This window comes from Leucoraja erinacea, chromosome 5 (assembly GCF_028641065.1).
Source record: "Leucoraja erinacea ecotype New England chromosome 5, Leri_hhj_1, whole genome shotgun sequence".
In the NCBI taxonomy this organism is placed as follows: Eukaryota; Metazoa; Chordata; class Chondrichthyes; order Rajiformes; family Rajidae; genus Leucoraja; species Leucoraja erinaceus.
Window position 1 is genome coordinate 44,818,204 of NC_073381.1, and position 24,681 is coordinate 44,842,884.

At 43.1% G+C, this 24,681-nt stretch overlaps 1 pseudogene; it reads left to right on the top strand.

Moving 5' to 3' along the window:
• Window positions 1-19,069: 19,069 nt before the first annotated feature.
• On the top strand, window positions 19,070-21,544 carry LOC129697177 (U5 small nuclear ribonucleoprotein 40 kDa protein-like; annotated as a pseudogene).
• The last annotated feature ends 3,137 nt before the right edge of the window (window positions 21,545-24,681 follow it).

Here is a 24,681-nt window from a genome sequence, read left to right on the forward strand (position 1 = left end):
CGAGAAGGCCTGTGGTTCAGGTACATGTGCCAACACACTTGTGCTTTGAACTGAACTCTGTTGAACCTAAAGGCCACTGTTAATGGACCTGAAAAATACCTTACAAAATAATCCATCAGGATTAATCTGTGACCGTTAACTGAAGTTATTTCCTTCCTGCGTCTAAAAATTATAGAGTGAGGCTGGAGACAAATGTACAGTTGATTCAAACAGCAGCTACCAACAGCGCCTTATTGCAGCACTGTTCCAGATGTGGTCATCATCTGCCAACCATAATCTTTCTCAATAGGCTATTTCAAGGAAATTAAACACTTAAAGCCCAGTGGGGAATCTCATTAGCTCATTGCTAAAACTGGAAAGAAAACAATGTTAATAGTTTAAGTGCAGTGTCAGGCTGCTTTCAATTCCAAGATAAGGAAATGGATATTTTCAACCTTATTAAATAGCCCATGCTGCAATAGGTAATTACTTGGAATAGATCCCTGAGGAATTTTTTGCACTGCTCCTGTGTGATAATTTGTTGCTGTAAGTGGTCTGCTTTAAATTTCTTGCCAAAAATCATTTAATGTAGTCTCTACGTGTGTGCATATTATAGTCTTGCTATAAGTAGTGCCATTTTAGTAAACATATGAATTTTAATAAAATGTAGGAGTTAAATGATCAGAATCCAGTGAGATGTTGATTGAGTTCCATTATCTCATGCAGTTAACATCTGTGGTGTACAAAATCCACAATCACTGCGGAGTAAATCTGATTAGAGTTCTCAGTTTGAGGTCTTTTTATGGTGATTAGAAGTACATTGATCGCAAACTACTGCCTATCATTTGATATAATGTAAAACTGCACAGATTATATTGGCCTATGTTGTAACAATCATTATTTTTGCAGAAAGGTTGGAGTTAAGAGGCAGTTCAAGCGGAAGTGGATGCAGCATGAATCTGAAATATACACATAAGAACTGTTAAGATTTATATGCTTCCATCTCCATTGGTGGAAAAGGTGGTACTAAATCTGGACCTGGGTAATGAAATGAAAGCAAGAAGAGTACGGTTCAGTGTGGGCATTTGGAAAATAGTGGTTTTAAACAGCTGAATTTTACTTTTGAATGGCCAGCAGTCCTTTCATTGCAGTGTATATGCAGGGCTGCCAACTCTCACGCTTTGAGCGTGAGACTCGCGCCCTCATGCAACTCTCATGCCCTCACGCTCATCAGAAATTTCTCACGCTCAGTGGTGAGAAATTTTGTGATCAACGAAAATTTCAAAACTCGGATAAACTGCATGGTCCGCGGGTGTTGGAGAGCAGGGGCTGCGGGAGGGATGGGAGCAGAACCAGCGGCCGGAACAGATGCGGGGAGCCGGCACGGACGAGTGTTTGCCGGGGCCGCTGTGTCGCTCGCTGCAGCTCTGGCCATGGAGCGCTCCGGACAGTGCGAGGGTCCCGGGCCGCAGAGGCGTCGGAAGCGATGCGCCGCTGCTGCTGCCGCGAGAGTCTCTGTCGAAGGGACAGACTCTCAAAGGGAGGTGGAGAGAGAGAGAGGGGGGAAGGAGACAGGGGGGGAGGGTGGGGAGAGAGGGGGGGTGAGAGGAGAGAGAGAGGGGAGAGACAAGGGGGAGTGAATGGAGAGAGAGAAGAGGGAGAGGGAGGGGGGAGAGAGAGGGGAGATAGAGGTAGGGGAAGAGTCAGGTGGGAGAGGGGGGAAGTGAGAGAGGGGTGAGAGTGAAGAAAGAGCGAAGAGAGAGAGGGGTGGAGAGGGAGGAAAGGGTAGGAGAGAATGGAAGAGAGGGGGAAAGAGAGAAACGGGGGAAAGAGAGAGATAGGGGGCAAAGAAAAAGAGATAGGGAGAGGAGAAAGAGAGGGGGGAGAGGGCAAGGGGAAGAGTGAGGTAGGAGGGAGAAATGGGAAGAGAGGAGGAGAGAGGGGGGAAGAAGAGAGGGGAGAGTGTGTGGAGAGGAGAGAGAGAGGGGAGAAAGAGAGGGAGGGAGAGAAAGAGGGGGAGAGAGAGAGAGGGGGGAGAGGGAGAGAGAGAGCGAGAAAGAGAGAGAGAGAGAGAGGGGGGAGATGGGGAGGGGGGAGGGAGGCGGGAGAGAGAGGGGGAGAGAGAGGGAGAGGGGAGAGAGAGAGGAGAGGGGAAGAGAGGCAAGAGAGAGGGGAAGAGAAAGGGGGGGGGGAGGGGGAGAGAAGGAGAGACGGGACAAAGAGAGGGGGGGAGAGAAGAGTGGGAGGGGGGAGGGAGGGGAGGGGAGAGAGTGAGAGAGGGGGAGAGAGGGGGAGAGAGGGGGAGAGAGAAGAGACAGAGAGAGAGAGAGAGGAAAGGGGGGGGAAAGAGAGGGGGAGGGGAGAGAGAGGGGGAGAGAGAGAGGGGTTGAGAGGAGAGAGAGCGGAAGAGAGAGGAGAGAGAGAGAGAGAGAGAGAGTCTTTGTGTCGAATTTGCCCAGGTGACAGGCATGGATCAGGCTGCGGCTCGGTGCATCCTGGAGGACAACCAGTGGCTGCTGGAAGTAAGTACCAAGCACTGGGTAGAAACGGTGGACGATAGTGGACTTCAAATGGGTGTGGTTGGAGAAAGCATCCTGCTTGCCTGCTAGATTTTCACTTACTGTAACTGCAGGAAAAATGTTCCCGATGTTGGGGGCGTTCAGAACCATGGGTCACAGTTTAAGAATAAAGGGGGGGCCAGTTAGGACTGAGATGAGGACAAACTTTCTTCACGCAGAGAGTTGTGAATCTGTGGAATTCTCTACCACAGAAGGCAGTGCAGGCCAATTCACTGGATGTTTTCAAGAGAGAGTTGCATTTAGTTCTTGGGGCTAACGACATCAAGGGATATGGGGAAAAAATCCCTTGCCATATACTCAAGCATAGAAACATAGAAAATAGGTGCATATGGGGAAAAAACAGGAAAGAGGTACTGATTTTAGATGAATAGCCATGATCATATTGAATGGCAGTGCTGGTTCGAAGGGCCGAATGGCCTATTCCTGCACCTATTTTCTATGTTTCTATGCTTGAGTATATGGCAATAAAACTCGATCACTTGATTTTGAAGCATTCCTGCATGGTGGAGGTATAATGTAGTCATAGAGTGATACAGTGTGAAAACAGGCCCTTTGGCGCAACTTGCCCACACCCGCCAACATGTCCCAGCTACGCTATCTGCTTTTGGTCCATACCTCCAAACCTGTCCTATCCATGTATCAGTCTAACTTTTTCTTAAATGTTGGGATGGTCCCTGCCTCAACTACCTCCTCTGGCAGCTTGTTCCATACACCCATCACCCTTTGTGTGGATAAAGTTACCCCTTAAAAAGTTACCTCTTAAAAATACTTCATACAAAAAACATTGAAATCATACTTCTACAGTGCACTAAGACATGATTTTAATACATCAAATTTAAAAAAAAACCTTCTTCCACACCCTCTCCCCATTTGGTTGCTCTACTCCCTCACCGGGTACCCCCAAGGCCAGTGATCAGTGATCGCACAGCCTCCCCCCTTTCAAAAACGCTCCAATCCAATTTAAAGCATATATATTGCATTCAAATGTAAGTTATAAGACTTGCTACAGTATGCACCATATTGCACAATTTCAAGCTGAAAAATGTGCAAATGTTCCTCGCAAATTTCTCACTCCCAACTCTCACCCAATGTTGGCAGCCCTGGTATATGTCAACTTTTTCCAGATTTCTGTGTCTGTACAATACAGCATAGAAGTTTGGAATATGATGGAGATCAGATACCAGTGTATCAAATTTCCTGCTGTATCTCGCTCCTCACCATTGAGTCCAGGGACTCTTAGTAGGACATTGAGGTGACAGGCCAGAAACATTGTTAACCGAGTCCCTTAACACTGCACAACATTATGCAATAGATGCAGCAAGCCCATCATTTAAATGGAGTCATGGAACTTACATTAATGGGGTCTGAAGGTGAACTTTTTAACTTTTTAAAAGTGATGTTAATGTTTTAAGTTCAATGTTTTAAATGTAACTTAAGTTCAATGTTTTAAATGTAACTAGACTAAGTGGGACCCGTTGGGTCCCAGCTTCACACAGGAGGGCTGGTCCCCCAACGCAATATTCCACCTCTCCACCAATTCCAATATTGCTGGCCAGTGGGGGGTGGGGGAGCTTTCTGGAGCGCTAGCATTGTGTTATGGGCCGAAGGGACTAGTTTGCAAAGGGCTAGTATGGACATTGTGAGCTGAATGGATTTCTGGGCTGGCAACTCGGTCACTGAGACCACACACACACACACACACACACACACACACACACACACACACACACACACACACACACACACACACACACACACACACACACACACACACACACACACACACACACACACACACACACACACACACACACACACACAGACAGACACACACACACACACACACACACAGTGGGACACACACACACACACACACACACACACACACACACCCACACACACACACACACACACACACACACACACACACACACACACACACACACACACACACACACACACACACACACACACACACACACACACACACATACATACACACTCACACACTTACTCACTCACACACACACATACACACACACACTCACACACAAATATATGGCAGTAAACTTTCTTGAATACTCACACAGCTGAGTGCGACCTCTCCACTTTGGGGCTTCCGCAGTCAGCGGCACTTCGGCAATCAGCGTGACCTCTGCACTTACCAGAAATTACGCAATCAGTCCGACCTCTGCACTCACCGAAAATTACGCAATCACCTGTCCACTAAGCGGAAGTCATGAAATGTGCGGGACTTTTTAACCAAACACAGTCAGACCTAATACAGTATTTATTCGTTCCAAACACTGTCGGATCTAATAAAGCATTGCAGTCTCAAGCACAGGCAGGGCAGCAGCCCAAACAACTCATGGCATTGTCATTAAGGGCTAACAAATCATTTATTACAAGTACATTGCAGACTCACAGTTCAGTTGATTCGCAGCTTAGAATGAGTCATGACCTCTCCCTCGAGAGTCATGCCCAGGCATCTGGGATTTTATTGTCCTCCTCCTCCCAGAAGGGGCGTTACCTCAATCACGGTGATTGACAGGCGAGAGGATCTCAAGGTTTTTAAACACTAACAACTTTTTTTTTTTCATCGATGGGAAAAATCCACGGGGTCTGCTCAGCGGAGGACTGTGACTAAGATGGCCAAAAATCATAGCAATATATGATAGCGTTTTTTTTTAAAAATCAATACACAGAGCAGACAGGAAGTGGTCAAGATTAGACTTTTAATTATATAGATGTATTAAAAATATTTTTAGAATTTTGACACAAATTGTGTCATATGTCAAAAGACCAACAGGGTGTTTTGTGCAGCGAGCCTCAGGTTTGGTCCCATGCAGCCTAGATGCCCCTTGTGGACCCTACAACCTTGCATAATGATCATTGCAATGATTCGTCCGAACAGTGGGAGCCACATAGTTATAAAAAGTTCGTATTGCTGTGAACATCCCACAAGAGGTGAGCACAGGATGCCAGATGCTGTGTGTGTATGCCTCTCTCCTTATGCCTCTGTGTCCCTCTCTGTGTATGCCTCTCTGTGTGGCCTCTACCTGTGTGCCTCCATGTCCCTCTCTGTGCCCCTGTCTGTACATCCGTGTCCCTCTCTCTGTCCATCCGTGTCCCTCTCTGTACATCCGTCCCCCTCTCTGTGCCTCCGTGTCCCTCTCTGTGCCTCCGTGTCCCTCTCTGTGCCTCCGTGTCCCTCTTTGTGCCTCCGTGTCCCTCTTTGTGCCTCCGTGTCCCTCTCTGTGCCTCCGTGTCCCTCTCTGTGCCTCCGTGTCCCTCTCTGTGTGCCTCCGTGTCCCTGTCTGTGCCTCCGTGTCTCTCTCTGTGCTTGCGTGTCCCTCTCTGTGCCTCTCTTTGTGCCTCCGTGTGTCTCTTTGTGCCTCCGTGTGTCTCTTTGTGCTTCCGTCTCCCTCTCTGTGCTTCCGTCTCCCCCTCCGTGCCTGCAAATTGGGGGCTATGTGCGAGTGGATAAGGCAGGGCATGGGTTAAAAGGAGTGAATTAATAATATTAATATAATATCAATGGGGGTGCTTAGTGTGTGTGTGAGGGGTGGTTAGTATGTGTGTGTGTGACTCAGGCTGCCCCCTCCCCTCGCAACCGCGTGTTGGGGGAACAGACCCAACGAGTCTGCACTTGGTCTAGTAAATATTAAAAGGTTAGTTTGAGGAAATGTGAGTGAATTTCTATTTTTGGCAAGTGGTATGATCGATGTATTATTTACTATAAGGTATTTTGCATTTATATTGAATGCAATATCGCAGGAAAGAAGTATGCAGTAGAGAAATTAGATGGGATAAAAAGTAACGAATAAAAAGAGGTCATTAAATTATTTGATTCCTATTATTTTTTTCACGCTATTTGCTATGTGTGAGAAAGGAGCATCTGGTTTTGGTAAACTCTACAGAGGTAGAAAGTATCCATTGGCATCATGTCTTGGTACGGCAATTCCCATGTACAGGAAAGCAAGAAGCTGCAGAGAATGGTGGAGTGGTCCATCAGGGCACATCCCTCCCCATTATCCCACAGAGTTACTGCGCAAACTGAAAGAAATTGGACCAAAGTGGATCCAAAGTATATAGTTTATTACTTACTAAGTCTTATTTTGAGAAAAGGGCCTTAGGGAACAAGTGTAAGTAAAACCATAGAATATGAAAAGTCATAAATGTAAGTACAGATTGGCACATTTTTTTACTGCCATTTAAGTGTTGCAGCTTGGGAACGATTAACACATGCTGATGCTTAGACTTGGCTGCAGCTGAGGGATTTTAGAAACTGTAATAATTTTGAACTACCCGCTACTATTGTCAAAGGCAGGAGATTGATTACATGGGAACCCCAGGCAGATTCTAGTGATAGTTCTGTACAAAGAGATTAACATCTCTGGATAACCATCACTCTGAAAATCACACCAAAGCAAAAGGCAGAAATACTTTGGCCATTACTTTGACAGGCCTTTTAAATCATCTGTCAACAGTATCAGTATAGTTCAAATGATATCATATGCCATGGGCAATCTGGACATACACTGTAGTTGAGATATTCAAGAGCTGTGGTGTATTTAATGCCTTAGGCATAATTATATATATATTTTTTAAATATTTTATTCTCCATATTTAGTTATTAGTATCTGGAGTACCTATTCTGTAGCACAGTCAAGAGGGTGGCTCTCAGTGGTAGCTGTGTACACCTGAGTATCATTATTTGTGCCAATCATCTTGTCAGGTAACATGCTATACTTGTTTCCTGATAATTGTGTCCAGGAGCCTAGGTTTTATAATTTACATTTAGCCTGTATATTTCTATATGTCCATGTCTCTCAAGTTTATTGAAATTTATACTCAACCAATGGCTTACAGAGTTTCAATTTCTGTCTTTTGATTGTTCAGACTGAGATCAATAGAATTATTTCAAGCACAATCCAGGGTTATCGTGGTGGATTGACTTGTAATCTTGATGATAAGCAATCATGTTTCAACAGGAAACCAGGAAAACATGGGAAATATCTCATTAGCAGAGAAGTGGTGATAGAAGATCCTTTCACATATCTGTCAGGTCTATTTTCCATTTATAACAGCTTTCTGAACCTTGAGTCGCATGAGATGATACCTTTCACAACTACGAGGATGTCAGTGAAATATATTTGTTGCTGTTTTATAATAAGATATTTTGCCATTCAATTTGTGTACAACAATGTCCAGCGAATGAAATAAACTTGTTTTGCTTATGTAGATTAAGGCCTAAATCCTGTTCAATATGCTGAGAACATTTGCTTGGACTTTCTAGAACAAAGTTACAGAATCTTATCTGGTTTGAGCCCTCTTCCGTATCTGTGCGAGTTTAATTTTAAATATTGTTTTAATTTTGTGTGCCATTTACTGACACATAGTTCACCCAAATTTGCTAGCTTGATAAAAATCAAACTCTGATTGCGGACAGAACACGCCCACAGTTGGTAACAGGATATAGGCATACCAATAAAGCCTGGGATGAATACGACATTATCTATATATCTTTAAAATTATTTTTATTTCTCTTTTGTGTTACTGTGACCAGAACTAAGGAAAGCATTTAGTTTGTGGTGCAAAATTGACTTATAAAGTTGCAAGATTGCTTTATAATTTCAATATTGACTTTTTAAAGCATCTGAACATTGGACTTGGATTACTGAAGGTCACAGGGGATTTTTGAAACCAATCCAATTTATTGTTAGGGCCCTGACCTCTTTCATTATCATATACATTACTTTTGTTTAAATAATAGGAATCCTTTCCCATACCGTTTAAGCCTGATTTGAAGCCTTTTACATTTCTATACATGGAATTTTATTCGCCTCCCTGATCAGAATGTTACTGTTGTATTCTAAAGAAATTCACTCCCATTAGTTTAGTGCATATCAGAAATCATCTTACATCTTTGCACCTGATAAATAAATCTTCGACTTGATTACTGCAGAGACTTGATATATTATACATTTCAACATTAGAACATGACTGCTGGAGGGGCAATAAAATAAACTATAGTTTCTGAGATTAGACCTTTGCCAGGTGCACAAGTAGTAATTGTTTCATTTTTTCAGATTTCTTCAGAAAGAAGTCAGTCTTTTGGATGGATTTAATTCCTGTAGCCCATTGACCTCATATGTTTAGATTTACCAAGCAGCAAGTAATTGCTGCATTTTATCTGTTGATTTATACTCATTACGCAGTAGTAATTTGGTTCCCTGAATATTTTTGCAATTGGATGTGTTACAGATGTTTTGAAGTGCATATTTCCATTCATTATCAAGGAATTAAAGATTTGGCCAATATGTTGAATTCATTCAAGTATCAAGGTAATCTCAGAAGGTACTTTGTGAAGCTTTTCCTTTACTGTAATTCTATCTTCGAGTCATCCATGTCTGATCTTCAGGGTTCTCAAAGAAACTGCAGTTCCAAGAATATGTGTGTTTGCCTTCATGTTGAACTTTAGCAAATCTGACCTGTTTACATTCAGATTAGGACAGAGATTTCTGCTTCAGCTTTCAACTAAATTCATTGTTCCAGAACCTGAATTTACAACTGGCCAAATACACAAAGCTTCTGCCTTGCAGCTGAACTGAACTACTTCATATTTCGCTTTTGATTGACAGTAGCCATGCCAAAACATTGTAGTGGTACTTTGTAAAACAAATTACAGTTCCAAATCTGCATTCTGCAATTAAAGCATTCTGATCTCTATTTACTGTCAGCTGTACATGTTCAGTCTTATTACATTCCAGACTGTTCTGGGCTATCAAACAGAGTTTCAATAATAAATGCATGTTTACATGTAGTAGGTGGTGACCAAAAATAAACAGATAGATTTCTCCAATGAGAATACTTATCTCCACAATGAATCCGCTCATTAGTTGATTTACCTATCTATCTCCTACAATCTCCTACTTTTTACTCATTCTCTTTCTCTCCTTTTTTTTCTCTCTTTTTTTCCTCACTTTCTCTCTTTCCTCCTTCCTTTTCACACACCAAACATCACACATTTTTCTATTTTTTATTATATTTTTTCTCTCTTTTATTATTTAAAAAAAATGAAGCTGTACATAAAATGTAACATGCCAATATATATCCGGCACCTTGGTGCCACATTACTGTACTTACTTCTAATAAAAAATAAAAAATAAATATATTTTTTAAATGCCAGGAAGTCACGATACAGCCATAAGTCTTTAGTTAGACTGTACTTGGAATATCATGTGCATTTCTGGTCATTCCATTACAGAAGGACATAGAGGCATTGGAGTGTGTGAAGATGAGGTTTACCAGAATGCTGCCTGGATTACAGTCAAGTCAAGTCAAGTCAATTTTATTTCTATAGCACATTTATAAACAATTCTCGTTGACCAAAGTGCTTTACATTGGTGCAGGTACTAACGTGCTACAAACAGTGGTACATAGATCAACATTACATACATGGATACATACATACAGCACTCCCTCAGAGGACCTCAAGAAAGGCTTGAGAGTAGAAATAAGCTTTAAGTCTCGACTTAAAATAGTCGATGGAGGGGGCAGTTCTGATGGGAGGAGGGATGCTGTTCCACAGTCTAGGAGCTGCAACCGCAAAAGCACGGTCGCCCCTGAGCTTATGCCTAGACCGCAGGATGGTCTGTAACCCCAAGTTGGCCAATCTGAGGGACCTGGAGGTGGTATGGTGGGAAGCAGATTTTTGATGTAGGTGGGGGCTAGCCTTTGTATGCATAAAGAAGGAGCTTGAAATTGATTCAGAACCGCACAGGGAGCCAATAGACAATAGACTATTGGTGCCGGAGCAGGCCATTCGGCCCTTCGAGCCAGCACCGCCATTCAATGTGATCGTGCCTGATCATCCCCAATCAGTACCCCATTCCTGCCTTCTCCCCATATCCCCTGACTCCGCTATTTTTAAGAGCCCTATCTAGCTCTCTCTTGAAAACATCCAGAGAACCGGCCTCCACCGCCCTCTTGAGGCAGAGAATTCCACAGATTTACCACTCTCTGTGAAAAAAATTGTTTCCTCGTCTCCGTTCTAAATGGCTTACTCCTTATTCTTAAACTGTGGCCCCTGGTTCTGGACTCCCCCAACATCGGGAACATGTTTCCTGCCTCTAGTATGTCCAAGCCCTTAACAATCTTATATGTTTCAAAGAGATCCTCTCTCATCCTTCTAAACTCCAGAGTGTACAAGCCCAGCTGCTCCATTCTCTCAGCATATGACAGTCCCGCCATCCCGGGAATTAATCTTGTAAACCTACGCTGCACTCCCTCAATAGCAAGAATGTCCTTCTTCAAATTAGGGGACCAAAACTGCACACAATTCTCCAGGTGTGGTCTCACTAGGGGTCTGTACAACTGCAGAAGGACCTCTTTGCTCCTCTATGGAGATAGTGGAGCCAGTGGAGATAGGTCAGAATCGGGGTGATGTGGTCCCTTTTTCGGGTGCCCGTCAGGCGTCTCGCTGCGGCGTTTTGGACCAATTGCCGGCGGGACAGGGATGATTGGCTGATGCCAGTGTAAAGGGAGTTGCAGTAATCAAGGCAGGAGGGGATAAATGAGTGGATTGTGGTACGTGGGTCTCGAAAGGAGGCACGAAGTCCAGTGTTTTGAGAAGCACCTTTATTATTTGAGAAGCACCGGTTGAAGGGAAGACGAAACCAGAGGAAGATGGCACCCAAACCCCTGCCTTTTAAACCCTCCGGCTGAGGGCCGCCTCCGGACTGCACCAGTCCTGTGCCGAGGGGTTCGGCAGTATGATGGCACGACCCTTAGGAGCCGCCACAGAATGATCTTTTTGCGATCGTCAGATTGGAGGAATTGTTTTATTTTAGCTATCGTCCGAAGCAGGAAGAAGCTAGCTTGCACCATTGCATTGACTTGTTTGTCAAATTTCAACGCGGAGTCAAATATCACGCCAAGGTTTTTGACGTGAGGTTTGAGTAGTGGGGTAAGGCTTCCAAGGCTGCCTGCTATCGTTTTGATTGAGTCCGAGGGGCCGAGTAGGATGACCTCAGACTTACTATCGTTTAGTTGGAGGAAGTTCTGGGTCATCCAACACTTTATATCCTCGAGGCAGTGGATAAGGCTGAGTAGATTAGATCGTTTGTTGGGCTTCAGGGGGAGATAGAGTTGTGTATCATCTGCATAGCTGTGGAAGGAAATGCCATGCCTTTGAATGACGGCCTAAGAGGAGCATATACAGGGACTAGAGTATGGGGCCTAGGATGGAGCCTTGTGGAACCCCGCAGCAAAGGCTAGCTGGGGAGGAGAAAGAGCTGCCTATGTTTGTTGAGAAACTCCTATCTTTGAGGTAGGAGACGAACCAGCTCAGGGCAGTGCCATCAATACCAACCCCATACCGGAGATGGTCAATTAGGATGGTGTGGTCGACTGTATCAAATGCTATGCTGAGGTCGAGAAGGAGCAGGATTGCACAGTCGTCGGAGTCAACGGTGAGCAGTAGGTCATTATGTACCTTCAACAAGGCAGACTCTGTGCTGTTTTGGGCCCTGAAACCTGATTGGAAAGTTTCAAAGAAAGTATTTTGGTGAAGGTAAGGCATAAGTTGACTTAAAATTACCTTTTCAAGGGCTTTTGAAAGGAAAGGCAGTTTTGAAATGGGTCTGTAGTTGCTTGGCAAGGTGCGGTCGAGGTTAGGTTTTTTCAGGAGGGGCTGAACCACCGTGTGCTTGAAGCAGGTAGGTACAGTGCCAGTGACCAGAGAACTGTTGATGATGGCGAGGATGGTGGGATCGGCTATTGTAATGACATCCTTTAGAAGGGCAGAGGGGACAACGTCGAGGGGGCAGGTAGCAGGTTTCATGGTGGTGACCAGCTTTACAAAGGAGGGTAGAGTAACAGGTTGGAAACAGTCTAATTTTGAAGAACAGACCAATGAGACAGCTAGGTCACGGATGGGAGGGGAAATGTTCGATCTGATGTTCTTAACTTTGCTGGTGAAAAATGTATTAAATTCCTCGCACTTAGCAGGGGACCCAGCTAAGCTGGTGCTGGGGGCAGGACATATGATAGAGGTAATGGTACTAAAAAGAACCTTGGAGTTATGGGCGTTTTTGGAAATAAGGTCGGAAAAGTATTGTGTTCTTGCAGACTTTACTGCTTCCTGGTATTTGAGAAGATTGTTTCTCAGAAGTTCAAAGGAAATTTGAAAACAGATTTGTACTTCCGTTCTGATTTTCTGCATTCTCTTGTTAGGGCTCTGGTGGTGTCATTGAGCCACGGCCAGCCTTTAGGCTTTTTCATTTTAAGAGCAGCAACAGAATCCAGGATGGAAGAGCAAGTGGTATTGAATAAAGAAATTAGTTTGTCAGTGCTGAGATGGAGGGGAGACACCTCGATGGTGCAGATGTCGGGGGCGGCTATGAGAGCCTCAGAGAACTTACTGGCAGTCGAAGAGTTTACATAGCGGGAGTAGCGAGCAGGGAGATGGGATTTTGAGGGAGAGAAAGGCAGAGATGCATGGAATATAATTGCATTATGAACAGACAGGCATCAAGAGGATAAAATAGAGAGGTTGGACAAACTTGGATTGTTTTCTCTGAAGCATCTGAATCTAGGGGGAGACCTGGTAGAAGTATTTTTCAAATTATGAAAGGCATAGATAGGGTAGACAGTCAGAACTTTTTCTCAGGATGGAAATGTCAAAGAGTAGAGGAAATAGCTATGTGAAATTGGCAAAATTTAAAGGAAATGTGTGGAGCAATTGTGGAACGCAAACAGTACTGGGTGCTTGGAACGCATTTCCAAGGGTGGTTGTGGAGGCCGATATGATAGTGGCATTTAAGATGCACTTAAATAGGCACACGTATATACAGGGAATGCAGGAATATGGATCATGTGCAGGCAGAGGAGATTAGTTTAGCTTGGCATATTCAACATGAATACTATGGGCCGAAGGACTCGTTCCTCTTCTGTACTTTCTATGTTCTATGTTATTATTTTACAAAAAACCTTTAATATACTATACAGACTACATCACTGTGATGGTTATGTTTATGATAGTGAAATTTGTCTCCTTCATCAGAGGATGCGTGTTCGAGATAATTCCAATGCACATCATAAATGCTTCATCTTTTCGGGTTTCTCATCAACAAGAGGTCCATCTGCTGGACAGCTTTTAATTTCTGCAGTCCATTGGTCAATCAGTTCAGAATATACTTAGCAAATAGATTGTCTCTCAATGTTATCGGTTGGCTTTGTGACACCGCTCCCTGCCTCAGATGCCACTCTGATCCCAATCACAGGCAGATAGGCCAATTCTCAGCATCATTGGTAGCAACTGGGCCCAATTAGCAGACATAGGATTGGCCACCTGAACCTCGTCAGCCAACTCTTCATTAAACCCAGGCATTCCAGCCAGTGGGGAGGAAGGAAGTGGTTGTGAGAATAAGCAGGAGAGAAAAGAAGCAGGAAAGAGAAAATAAAAATGATGGGAAAGAGAGGAAGGGAGAGAAAGTGTGACGCCTCCCTGCCAGCTGTATTCCCCTGTCACAGGTTTGAGAAAGATTGGAATGAAATGGAATACTTTATTGTCACATGTGACGAGGCCGAGTGAGATTCTTTGCTTGCAGACCCAAGGTATACAAATAGCGGCCACCTATGGCGCTGACAAAGTTATAACGTACGCTGGCCCCTCCTTTGTTCCTTCACCCTCCCATCCCTCTCACCCCCCTCCCCCAGGGGTTCCCCCACACCAGGTCCTCCATCGTTCTCCCCCCCCATGCCATCATTAACCATGGGTCGATTGAGCCAATGGGAAAAACTTGAGACCACAAGCACCACCATGTTGTCAAGACTGGGCTACTGAGAAGAAGCCCCAAATAACCAGTGTCTCTACTGAGGCTAAGACTGAGTGGCTGGGGTAAGCCTGAGATGCCAATGTCTCTTCCGGCCCACAGACAATGAGGGACTGTGCCCACATACACTGGCAAAGACTGAGTCACCAGGATAAACCAGAAACTGTCAGGGCTGCATCTTCAAGCCCCAAAGCTGAGCAGCCGGGATAACCCTGAAACCGTCAGCGCCTCCTCTCGAGGCAAGGGTGAACTGCAGTGAGAAGCCTGAGCTTGCCTCACCCTCACCTTCAAGACCAGGTCTGAGCTGCCGGAACAAGCACAAAATCGCCAGAGCCACTGGACATGTGCCCTAACGATGAGGCACAGTGCTCACAAGCAGTCATGGGCTTTCTTTTCACAGTAAATAAAACATACCACATACGTTCACCTACTGTGAGTGTTGGTGTGGTCACTGCCATACCTAGAATCATCCCTGAAGCCACAGCATATACATATTATTGCACAAAACTAGTAATTGGTATTACACAAAACTGGTGATTTGATGACGATTTGCAGATATTATTTTGCGAACGTTTCGAAGTGTTGCTTTCTGCATGATTTTTAAATGTTGCTGAACAGTTTTAGTCCGGTGTCATCAATCTGCTTGCTGTAAACAACAAAGCAGCAGAAGGTCAAACTGAATTCTGATGAATGACTAACGGACAATTGTTATACTTGTGTAATAGTTCTCCATCATGAAATAATGCACAATATGCATTTGAAACATTACACTTAAATCAAGCACTAGAAAACCCAGTTTCTCACATTTTAAAATATGGCTGTTTAGTAATTATTTTCCTTGTCTTTAGTGGGGGAGGAAGAGGTGGAGGTTGGCGTGCAGCTTTATCTGGTTATGAGGATAAGACGCGTTGCTACTGGTGACTTAAATGTTTTTCAATCTTTTTCTTGTCAGCATAGAGCATTCCCAGGGTAATTATAATGCAATCTGCGCACAACATGATGATTTATCAACATGCTTTGGATTAAATCTCTGGGAATCATTCTCTTCTGTATCAACGTGCCATTTCAAGGTCCCATGATAGTTATATTTATGAGAGTGATAATTTATGGCTAATTGTGGAGAGTTTTATACTGTGACATTCTATCAAGCAACTGAAGTAAGTCTTCTCAAATTCACACTGACACTCCATGTTTTGTTTTTGCTTTTTATCCAGATTGAGAACAAACATACGATATATTCAGCCCTGCTGTGGCATCATGATTGGAAGTTTAATTCAGATTATAAATGAATGTGATTTGCAAAGACCTGATTTTTTTAAATTGTAATGACACTGAAGCAGATATTCAATGTTGTCTGTGGTTTTAGGAAGAAGCTTTAAAATTTAGGAAACAAAATGGCATACAGATCAGAAAAATAATCTAAATAATCAAAGAACAACCAATTTGAATTACTTAATTCACGACTGCAAAATGTAACTAAACAAAATATAACAAAATATAAATATAACTAATTTTCTAAGAATGTGATCCAAATCAAGGAAGTTATTTTGGTGTCCTGGAAATAATTTATGTATCAAACCAATCCTGATAAAATCAGAATATTCACTTGTGCCATTAATGTAGGTTCTTGCTATGTGCAATTGAATATCAGTGTTCCTTCACTTTAAGTGCAATGCTGCCATTTTGGCCTTTTCTAATTTGGTGAAGGATGTTTCCATTAATGCAACTCCTTCTGGTCTGCACTTTAACTTGGCCAAATGCATTATTCTCCACTTCCATTATCTCACTCTGTGGAACTGCAAGCATGTCAACATCGACATTGTGGGCCAAAGTGCCTGTTTCTGTGCAGTGCTGTTCTATGTTTTATGTTCTAGCTGTCGTCATCTGGAGTACTGCAGCCAATGACTTAGTCTTCAATCCGTATCAACATCTCTAGATTGCCCAAATATCTATTTTTGACCACCTCCTTTACCTCATCCAAATGTCATCTTGGACAATGAATCAGTCTTCACACAAATGATGCTGGCACTGACACCATACTCTGCCCTTCATTGTTTTTTTGCATTACAAAGTGTATTCTTGCATCATCCTTGCATCTCCAAATTCAGTCATGAAGGGATCATCTTTCTAAAGCTCGACTATGTTGAATTATAAAATATAATTTATTAATTAAAAATCATACCACACAAAACTTGCATGTTATAACTTGTGAACATGGGCTTCTGTTTGCATAGTTCAAGGCCTGGTGGATATGCGAGGATGAAATTGATAGCAAAATGCATGCTGGGTCTGCACAAATGCTACTAAGAAACAGTATGGGCTGTGCATAGGAAGGAAACCCTAAATGAAGCAAATATTTCAATTTGTGCAAAAAGAATATGACATGACATCTCTTTAGCATGAATCCATCACTGCTGAGTTGTAACAAGGGCCGGATATCTATTCATTATTCATACTAGGCTTTTTGGATTTTGTTGGAAGGTAGGAAGTAGAGGGTGGATGAAGTTTGGGGTTAGGGTTAATATCATATGGTACAGGCTTGTTCATAGTGATATGCCCCATCCTCAGAATGATACCCAGTTAATGGGGGCAGTCAGAGAAAGGAGGAGTTGAGGCCAGTATAGATCAACCATCATCATGGTGAAAGGCAGGGGAAAACTTAGAGGGCTGTGTGGTCTATTCCTGCTCCGATTTTCTTGTGTTCTTATGTTCTCCATGTCTCAAAGCTCATTATTGTATATGAACTGCTTTCGAAGTTTAGTCACTGCTGTCATTTAGAAAACATGACAATCCATGTATGCAGCAGACTTGCACAAATGACAGTGTAGAAACAGCCAAATAATCCGTTTTGGCGATGTTGATTGAGAAATATATAATGGTTATGACTCCTATGTTACACTTCAAAATCATGTGATGGAATCTTTTTGTCCACTTGGGACTTTAGTTTGCCATCCCATCTGCAAGTCCCCTGACGGTACAGTAATCCCTGGGAAGTCATTTTGATGTCTCTGAGCTCACATTTCCGGAATGGGATGTGAACTCACAACTCTCTGACTCAGAGGTGAGAATTCTGCCAACTAAACCACAGCTGTCACTCTTCATAATTCTTCCTGTTCTCTGCCTCCTATCTTCCAATCAATTCCTCGGGGAAACAAATAGTTTTCCTCCAGCACAAGATGCTCTTGTTTTTGTTAACTGTCTCTTATCATAAACTTTATGAAATTGTGTCTGGAACTCCATGTGAACAGACTCGGCATACATTCCCTTATATAGCTCCTTTGATAAAAGTTATCCTAACTGATCTGATCTGGCATATCTTTTACAAACTTGGGTTATCTCTCTCTGATTAATTTACTTTGTCTAAATGTTAGTTCTGGCCATAATGCTTCAGCAACATGGAATGGAATGCTATTCCAGTAACATACTCTGGCTATTGATCTTTTTTTCGCCTCCTAGTATTAGTCCTCAGTCTCCCCAGCCCTAAGCCCATCAAGTTAGTGATCTCCCCCTGCCCATTCACAGCTTTGTGTAGTTGCTGGTAAATGCCTTCAACTGCCTTGAAATTCCACCTTAAACCCCTCTCCCTCCCCACACCTCTGTCCATTTGATGGGCCTGTGTAGGTGGTTCTTATAATGGTTGTCCCATGCTTCCACTTGGAGAGGTAGGGGATAAAGATTTTACCTTCTTCCCAGTTTATCAGTAACCTGTTCCTTCCTGCTTCAGTGTCTGGAAATGCTTCCAATATCTGCCCGGTCACCTTTCAGCTCTTTTTAAATCATTGTTCTGATGTCTCATGTTGGACTGGACTGAACATATTTTCAGTTATTTTTAGAAATTACTAGACCAAGTGGGACCCGTTGGGTCCTGTCCCCTCTAAGCTCGATTGCGGGGGGGGGTGGGGTGGTGGCCTGCGACGTCACACACACACACACACACACACACACACACACACACACACACACACACACACACACACACACACACACACACACACACACACACATGCACCCTCCACACGCACACCCTCCACACACACATGGTTGGCATGGAATCGGTGGGCCGAAGGGCCTGTTTCCGTGCTGTATCTTTAAATTAAACTAAAAACACTAAAACCACAGGGAATCTGAAGAAGGGTCTCTACCTGAAACGTCACCCAGTTTCTTCTATTCAGAGATGCTGGCTGCTACATGGAGTTCCCCCGCACAATTAAAGCATGGAATATTCTTCACCCCACCATAGTTTTTTGCTTAAGTCCAACCTCCACCACCTCCAATTTAAATTCCATTTGGAATATTTTTGGAGGACCAGGAAACCAAGAAGCAAGAGTTACTCGAGGGAGTTACTCCAGCTCCAGGGAGTGATTCTGTGCTGGGTTTCAGCGGTTGTGGCGAGGCGGCGACTGGACAGCAATGGCGGCCAGATCTCCCACAATGCCAAGGGAGGGAGAAAGTGCCCGGCGCTGACCAGTGGTTGTGGCTGTCCGCATGCGCAGGGGGAGGATGTGCAGGCCGTGGCCGTCTGCATGTGCAGGGTGAGGATGTGCAGGCTGTGGCAGTGCGCATGTGCAGGGCAGCCGATGATGTGCTGGTCGTGGCAGCGTGCATGAGCAAGGTGGCCCTCCGTGCCGGCGGATGAGGAGCGGCCGGAGAGCGGACACGGATGGCGGCGGAGACGGAGAGTGACAGACAGAGAGATGTAGAGGGGGGGCCAAGCCGGGTAAAATGACATGGCTTTTCGGTTGCCCGGCGTGACTTTAGGTGGTCATTGGCAACTGGGAAACCATTAATTTCAAGCCCTGAGTGGGGACCAAGAACCTTGAGTCTTTAAGTGCCTTTAATGCTTTTAATGGGTCACAAGAGGGATGTTTATTGTTGTAAACTTCACTGGAATGGATCAACACTGGCATCTGCAGGATTTGATCGACTCGTATTGTTTGGGAATGAATTTGGCGACTGCGATAATTATGCTACATTGGAAGGTCACAGTGGAGCAGTGATGGAATTGCATTATAACACAGATGGCAACATGCTTTTTACAGCATCAACAGACAAAACTGCAGCAGTGTGGGACAGTGAAACGGGTGAAAGAATCAAGAGACTAAAAGGTGACACATGCTTTGTGAATTCATGTTATCCAGCCCGACGGGGCCACAGTTGGTCTGTACAGGAAGCAACGATGAAACAGTGAAGCTATGGGACATTTGGAAGAAGGCTTCAATTCATACGTTTCAAAACACATACCAAGTACTGGCAACAGCGTTTAATGACACTAGTGATCAGATTATCTCTGGTGGTATTGATGACGACATAAGGTTTGGGACCTCTGACAAAACAAGTTAATTTTTATCATGCGTGGTCATACAGACTCGGTGACTGGTTTGACCCCGAGTCGGATAAAAGAGAACATCACCAACCTCGCTGACCACATCCAGGAAGCCGGGAGGATGGTGGCCTTTCAGGATGTTTGGAGGCTGGTGGACAACAGTGGTGCACTGGGGACTGACCATTGGCAATAACATTACGACGTATGTGCAGATTGGCATCACGACCGTGTGGCCTGTGGGCCGGATGTTATGAGATAACGCCTGCGGGCCGGATGTGACGGTAACCAGACTGTTCGAGGGGTGGAATATTACACGAGAATTTTGCCCGAACAGTCTGTAACCCAAAGCGCTATATTTATACCCCGTACGACTGTGGCCGGTAGCGCTATATTTAGAAACCATAGCGCTGCAGCCGACAGCGCTTTGTTTAAATCCCCACGCGTTAAGCCGGCAGTTCTCGGTTTAAAACTTTGCGCACCAAACCGGTAGTACTGTGTGTATTGGTTTGCGCACCAAGTCTGTAGCGCTGTGTATTGCTTTATGCGCCAGTCCACGCTGAGAGCACTGGGCCACAAAGCTTTCAATCCCCTCATCCAATCATTGATATACAACGTGAAGAGTAGCAACCCCAGCAACGACCCCAGTGGAACTGCACCAGTCATTGGCAGACAACTAGAAAAAGCCCCATTTATCCCCACTCTTTGCCTTCTGCCATTCATCTTCTTTAGCAGCCTCACATGTGGCACCTTATCGAAGGCCTTCTGAAAATCCAGGTAATCAACATCCTCCGACATGGCCTAGGCACTCTATAAATCCCTTATTTTCCCAGTCTGAATATTAAAATTCCCATGATCACTGTAACATTGAAGGACTAATTTGGATGACGGAATGGTGGTTAGTAATGGAAAACACAGTGCATTTTACTCCTTCCCCCAGTAGTGTACTAAGCCTAATAAAGTACTACAACAGCTATGCCTGGTTGGGGTCTGGTTATTACCAGCTGAGACCAGAAATAGATGCCAGATACCCACAGATCCATGCCGTTTAATAAATTATTGGTAAACCCTTTTCTTAAAGGGCTCTGGGGATCTCGTGGACATCTTATAAAAAATAATCATGCTTCCACTGATATCTTTCCACACTAATAGCTGTCATCTAAGGCATATTTCTTCCTTTAAGTCGTAAAATAATCTTATATGGTGATGCATTCAAAAGGATGGCATCATTAAACCATTAGATAATATGCAGGTTTTGAATTTGGAATGCTACATTTATTGCAAGTTGTGTGTTTTAACTGCTGAGTGCCTAACCACTGAAATGTTGGCACCAAAGTACTTTTGCCCTCTGCCTCTCCTTTCTTTTCAAATAATTATTTTAAATGTTACCATTTTTACCAATGCTTTGATTAAATCTGCCCTTATTTCTTCTAAAGTGCCTCAGTGACAAATGTAGCTTGTTAACACTACTGTAACTGTGTTGGGACGTCTTGTGTTATACTGCTCCAATAAAAGATCCCCAAATGTTTGTTGATGTGAATTTGGAAAGATATTATAGAATTGCAGCTTTTGAGAAAACTAAACATGTTCCTCGCGACAACAGGAAGATTACTTTGTCTTGCATGATTCCCTCTTGGTGCTAGCTTATAGAACATGTACTTCTGGTCATTTTCACAACAAAGAGCTTTAGAGTGAAATATTGCCCAAGTAAAATGTGACATCTTGAGTTAATTGATGCATCAGTGAAATGGTTGGGAAATGCTTCCCCTTAGTTTGAACAATTTCCCATCAAATACAAACGTGAACACTGGTTAGAGGAGGACCGGTCATCAAAAAGGTAAAGTCGAGAGTTCCTCATCAAAATAATGAGAAGTGCATGTTTAATATGGAAGGTCATTTCCCAGTAATAAATGTCTCACTCAAAGGCCATGTTGTAAATGTTCTGAGTAAGGACATTAAACTGTGCTGTGAAAGAATTATGAGAGGACGTTCAAGCTTTGCCAGAAATTTTAAATCCCAGGAAAAGAAACATCCTGTGAATAGGGACACTGCTGCTTAATAGGCATCTTGCAGAAATCTAAATCAACACTGGAACAGGCACTGTGGAAGAATGTACAACTTCTGTCTCGGTTGATAACTACATAGAAATAAAAATATAATTTAGATCAACTAAAATTCTATATAATCTTGGAGAGACCCAGTTATATTTGCAGTACAGAAATATTGTTGCAACGTCATTTAAGGATTATGAAATTCTCTTTCACGACAACTATCAATCAAACACTGTGTTTAATATATGAATACATACTACACTTTGAAAAATTGGAATTTGAAAAAAAGCCTAACACTGCTTCAAAATCTAGTAAATTAAAAAGCAAATATACAGAAATGTCAATATCAAGATCTCAATGCGGTATATTTCTTTGCAAAAAAACAAATGATCTGCACCTTTATATTTTACTCTCTTAATGGACAGAACATTTAATTGTCTCACCTACACTAAGGATCTCATTCTCTTTTTCTCACCATTACGACACTCCTTATTTTCCCTTCTCCCTCTCTTTGTTTCAGGTTCTCCCTTTGTGTTCTGTTAATCTTGTATCAATTTCATTCTCTGTTGCTCCCTCTCCCTATCTCTCTTATATTATAAATGAACACATAGCTGTTTTTTCTTAACATAAACTGCATGGAATTTACAGTGCAAATTAGTTATGAGCCAGATATTTTAGAGGAGCTAAGATTTTTGATTCTAGGTACACGAGTCATTAGCATTCGTGTACAAAAAGCAAAAAATGGCTAATGTAGTGTTGATCTTTATTTAAAAACGGCTGGTGCCCTAAAATGAGGAAATAATATTTCAATTGTGTAAAGCTCTGATTCTATAGCGCAGGAGGATATGTTGTGCATGGATAAGTATGGGATGGATGATATTGGGACTTAGAAGATTACATTGGGAAGACTCGGTATGTATTTTCCTGAGTAAAGCAGCAACAGGTATGATCAAATTGGGATCTTTGAACAATAAGTAAGATTCAGTAGGATACAAACAAATGAAGTTAGTTTCTCTGGTAGGGAAACAAAAACAATGAGAAATAATCTTACTCCAAAGCTAACCTCAGAAATAAAACCAGGAAGTAGTTTTTTCCACACAAAAAGTAGAATATATCTGAAATACCTTCACCAAATTGCTGGGAATGTTTAAGATAGACAGCTTTTTTTGTAAACATGAAGCAAAGATGGAGATCAACATTGATCTAAATGAAATAAAGCAGGAAATGCTGGAAATACTCAGTAGAAGAGGTATAATTGAAGGAGAAATGGAGTTAACTTATCAGAAGAGTCATCAGAAAATTTCTAATGGAGGGGTTCGTTACCTGAAACTAACTGGGCTTCTCTTACTTGGGACTCTGCCTGGAAGTGTTTCTTTCAGATTTTCAGAATTTGCAATTTCTTTTGATTTTAATGATCCGAATGAATGATGAATGAACCAATGAATATGTTTATTAACCAAGTATATTCACATACAAGGAATTTGCCTTGGTGCTCTGCCCGCAAGTGATAACATGACATACAGTGGCAGTTAGGAATGACACATAAAACATTAAACATTAATAATAAAACATTATCGATTAAACATGTGAATTAAATATACTACCAGAACAAAAGGAGGCTACCGATTTTTGGTTATTTACCCCTATTACTCGTGGGGTAAAAAGCTGTTTTTATGTCTGGCTGTGGCAGCTTTGACAGTCCGGAATCACCTTCCAGGAATCACCTTCCAAGTGATTCAAGGAGTTTGTGGCCAGGGTGAGAGAGGTCAAAGATGTTCTTACCCGCTCGCTTCCTGGCCCATGCAGTGTACAGTTCGTCAATGGAGGGAAGGTTGTAGCCAATAACCTTCTCAGCTGATCGAACGATTCGCTGCAGTCTCCGGATGTCGTGCTTGGTGGCTGGGCCAAACCAGACCATGATGGAGAAGGTGAGGACAGACTCTACGATGGCCGTATAGAATTGGACCATCATAGCCTGTGGCAGATTGTGCTTCCTCTGCTGCCGCAAGAAGTACATCCTCTGTTGTGCCTTTTTAGACTAAATGGGCTGTATTGATGCCTCCTCTTCTGCGAGGAGTCAGGCAGAGGCACACACATTGGAAATAGGCCCTTCGAGCCACCTCATCTGTGCCAACCATGAACCAGCTGTTTGCACTAATCCTACATTAAATTTACTTTTTTTTCATTCTACTCATATTCTCATCATTTCTCCTCAGATTCTACCACTCACCTATTCATCAAGGTCAATTTACAGTTGCCCCTTATCCTACCAATGCATATGCCTTTAGTATTTGGGAGGAAACCAGAGCACATGGAGGAAGTCCATATGGCCATAGAGAGAATATGGAAACTCCACAAAGACTGCACCAGTGAATATAAGCCCAGTCGATCCATTCTTGCATCATAAGTTAGTCCCAACATCCCGGAACTCTCTCAACAGCAAGAATGTCCTTCCTCAAATTCGGAGACCAAAACTGCACACAATACTCCAGGTGTGGTCTCACCAGGGCTCTGTAATGCTGCAGTAGGACCTCCTTGCTCCTATACTCAGATCCTCTGGCTAAGAAGGCCAACATGCCTTTTGCCTGTTACTTTGAAAGCAGCCAACATAATCAGAGAGCTCTCCAATCTCGGCCATTCCTTCTGCTCCAGACTCCCATCGGGCAAAAAGTACAGAAGCTTGGAAGCATGCACCATATAATTCCGGACTAGGTTCTTCCCCTCAGCAAAAACGTTAAATTTAATGAGTATCAAAATATATTTAAGCCTATTTTTGACAGTTCATTAAGAATGGGTCATTTTGATTATTTAAAGCCCTTATAATCATAGTCATAATCATAATCATTTTTTATTAGCCAAGTATGTTTTGCAACATACGAGGAATTTAATTTGCCATGCAGTCAAAGCTTCCC